A 4,332-nucleotide genomic window follows, 5' to 3' on the forward strand; every position below is an offset into this window, starting at 1 on the left:
TTGTCCCATTTCAAAATAACCACATTTCATTTAAAATATAACATACTGTAATAATATTTCATATGTTTCTTGTCTGACTGGACTGAGTTTGTTGCAATGTTTCCAATATGTGTATTTTCTGTATTCAAAGGACTTTTAATTTCAGTCTGTTACATTTCACAGCTGCCATCTTTTATGACAAAATATTAACTATAGTTGTACATTTTCCATTGTTGCTTCATCAAATTAAATTAAATCTAATTAACCAACATTTCTGTGGTCTTGAGTGCTTATTTTTCACATTTATGTCATGACTCAGAATCAACGATACATCCGTTTCTCTTATTTAAACCATTACTCTGATTTTAACACCGTTAACTTATCAAGTTGAGCTGAGAGTCCCAGATATGTGACACTCAGAGGGTCTCCATGATGAGATTAACTGGATTACAGCTACAGTTGGGTTCTGCTCCTTATCTGAGGGTAATTATCCTTGGATATATGGCGGTGAATGAATGGAATCACTGGCACAAAGCATGTCATACCCCGGTACGATAGGTGGCGCTGTCCCCATTTCAGCTATCGCTAATAGAGCCACTTCCTGTTGACGTCTTCACCACCAACAGCAACAAACTCAGGCATTCAGAAAGATGGCGAACGCAGAGCGAGATGAAGCTGCGTCCCTCTCCATCTGTGATGAGCTGGTTATGGCACAGACGATGCACAACGGCGCATTCTCCATCGTGTTGTTTCTTTCTTTCTGACAGCAGCAACAACAGTAATATCGTCTCCTTCCACTTCCGGGTGACGATCGCGGGAAAAAATCTGGAGCATGCGCAGAACGCTCGATCCGATCCACTGTCGTCTCCAGGCACGTTCAGTGGGCATTTGGAGTTATCTCGGGGTCTTAACCCGATCCAATGCGTTTCTTTGTCAGATTAAGGTGTCTCCATGAACTGAATGACTCAGTCTTATTGTAATTTAGCCATTAATCCGATCCGATGGCGCTCATCTAACCGCACTGACTCATTGATCTCTTCCTCTGTCTCTTTCAGAGCTAAAAGGTAACATGAATGAAGTTATATACAACAAACACAACGACTATCAGGGGTTTTCATAAATTTTAAGGTCCCGCACTGGTGGATTAAGTTTTATGCAACATTTTCCTTTTTCCTGAGTTTGAGTGAAGCATAAATAAAATTCATGCACGGTCAAAAAAGATGGTTTTGATTTTCTTATATGAAAAATACTTCAAAATAATGATTAATATATATATATAAGAAGAGGGTTCCAAGTTCGATCCCCACCTTTCTGTGTTGAGTTTGCATGTTCTCCCCGTATATGTGTGGGTTCAAACCAAAAACATGCATGTTCTGGAGAAGGAAAACCTCAGAGAAACAAACCAGGGTAGAGGATTCTCTTCAGCCTTCAGCAAGTCGCTTACGAGAAGAAAAACTTGGATAAGAAAACCAACGGCGAAGTAGAACGTACTGGGCCCCTGGTGTCTAACGGCAACTACATCATGAACGTCTGAACGAGACAACAACAGAAAAGAATGGAGTCGGAAAGATCAGGTAATCTGGAGGACAACCAACTATATGTCACTACAAAACCACTGGATTAAAGATTCCTGTGAGGGATATCCCCGTGAGAAGGTTTTAAAATTAACTTCCTTCATGGAGGAACGGGAAATTTGATATATTGATGATAGGACATGGTAATGATTCATAAGATTTCTTCAACTGAGAGAAGTTGAGATGAAACATTTGGGTTTAAATGAGCAAAGTAAACAGTTTAAGAGAATTTGAAAGTCAGTTGTCTTAAATTGTAAAGTTAGATTCATTACCTGGAATTCAATAATCCTGGAAACGCTTTTTCATTTTGGTTAATTTGGACCAAACCTGCAGGTAAAGTTTTCAGAAGTCCTTCTTGAAGCTGCTGAAAAAGGCTACGGGGACATTAAAACTCCCCTTTACTGCACAGGAAAGGAGCCCAAGCTTGTGTGGGAGACCAGTTAGACATAGTCGGGCTCACCTTGTCCTGGAATCAATTTCCTGGAGAGAAGCTGGATTTTTCCTCTCGGGAGTCATCCTGGTCAGAGGCAGAAGGTAAGGATCCTCCCCCAGTAGACATAGAGGTGGCTTCCATGCACCTTCGGGTCAAACCTGCTGTTACTCACAGCTCTGAGTTTCTTGGCGGTTTATAATTGAGTGAACAGAGGTACATCTTAACTCTCATGTAAAGACTCTCCTCTGGCAGCCGGGACAGACGTTCCATCTCAAACACACACTTGTAGCCTCATCAGTTCGTTGGACTACGAGTTTAAGGACATAAAGACCTCGAACCTGCTCGATGTTTTCCATCACCTCCCTGTCTGTGTCCCCTGGCTTGCCCTGTTGTGTGTGGGGGCCAACTCTTGGGGGACCGTGGTGGGGGGCGTCCCATGGGGCTGGTGCGGTGATATCGCGGGGGGTGGCCTGCTGGGGTGGGGGGATGCAGCGGGTTTTGCCGGGGTCGCTCCCTCCCACTGGTGCTTTTCCACCAAGACCAGCCAAGATATTTACCAACTGGGTTTGTTGGCCCCCTACTGGCTGGGGGGCCTGGGTCGTGCGGCTCCTGGGTCCTCCCTGTGGGTTGGGCGCACCCCCTTTGCCATGTGTCCCGGGGTTGGGGGACATGCACCTTGCCCTTGGCGGGGTTGCGATGCGGGTGTGGGGGATCGGGGTGCTACCCTCCCCTACCCTCTGTACCATACCCTCTGGGCCGCTGGTTTTCTAGGGATGTCCTGGTTGGCATCTTTCCTGGATTCTGGGCTGCCCCTGGGGTTGGGGGGGGGGGCTCATGCCCTGGCAGCAGCGCGTGTCGATGACATCATCGCAGCAGATGAGTGTGTAGAAAGTCCTCTATAAGCCCCCCGATAGCCGCCCATAACAACAACACAGCAGCTCTGAGCTAACAGAGCTATAGCACACGTTCATTCATTCATTCTTCTTAAAGTATTGGTGAAATAAAGACAGATAATGCCTTATTTAGAGGCTGCATCCTCTAAGCCCCGTTCACTCCGTTATATGGATCTGGAGGAATCTAAATATCTTCAGAAGGACGCCGACTTTCACCAAACTGTTCTCGGTGAGTAGATGAACGTATTTCATGCCAGAAATAAGGTTTAAAAATACCGGAGTTCCCCTTTAAAGTTTTTTTTAAAATAATTTTTAACCAAGATCTGTTGTTTGACTCGCATATAAAACAGGTTTCCAGGACTGTCGATGTACTTCTCACCAAACTAAATAAGTGAGACATTTCAAACCCACAGTCTGAATGAGTCAAAATCAGAGACGATATTATCTCCAGAAAACTCTGCTATGAAGGTGATGGACCTGTTTTTTTTTCAAGCTTTGCCTGGAAACATGGCGCTCCAGATATAGAATATAGTTATTTAACATCCATGACCATCATTCACCTCACTGTGGGCAGTACTGACACATTTACACTGACTTAAAAACACTAAAAAAAGACATTTGCCTTGTTGTCCTTGGTTTTATAGAATGATCAACACTGTTTTTTGTGTACTGAGTTATTCTACCACAGGATGGACCCAACAGCCATCAACAAACACTGAAAAGTGAAGAGTTGCTGCGGTGTCACTGGGGCAGTGCCGCCCTCTAGTGGTGAATACTGGCAAAGACAGTTTATGACCGTTAACTTGAAGTTGACAGATTTGGCAACCTCTGGGCTAAATTAAAAGGAACAGACCATTTACTGTTACAATATCATATCAGAAGCACTAGATGGAGCCAGAGGAATCAGATGTTTCCACAGACCGTCTCATTTAGCTGCAGTTTCAGCAAACATAAGAAGTTATTAGGTTGTGTGGTTGGTGCCGTTTGTCCGAGGTGAAAAACTGTGACCATTACAAATAAATCCAAGCTGAATGTCCTGAAATCTGAAGGAAACTTGGCGCATTTGCAAAGGAGAAGCTCATTAAAATTAGATGTTAATGTTTGTCTACTCTAAGAGGGATTACGTCCCAAGTTATGGACATATGCAGAATATATGGCCTAACGCAGAGGTAATTACCTTCTGTTTGATTCAGATCCATGATTATGGATATAATGGAATATAAAAGGCTAATTTTTATGGCATTTGAAACATTCTCCCTTCATTTCTTGTTCCAAAATCAACCGTAGACGACCTCTGAGTTTAGGCCGTACAGGAACACTTCCCACAGACTGAGCAGTTGAGTGCACCTATAAGCAAACACTATAATAACAGTTTTTAGTTGAAAACCACGTGTCCCTGAGGGTTTGTGCTCCGTAGCTGACGCCACCGACGAGGTAGACTTCCACTGCCAAA

Source organism: Leuresthes tenuis, unplaced genomic scaffold (genome assembly GCF_036924035.1).
Source record: "Leuresthes tenuis unplaced genomic scaffold, fLeuTen1.0.hap1 SCAF_4, whole genome shotgun sequence".
In the NCBI taxonomy this organism is placed as follows: domain Eukaryota; kingdom Metazoa; phylum Chordata; class Actinopteri; order Atheriniformes; family Atherinopsidae; genus Leuresthes; species Leuresthes tenuis.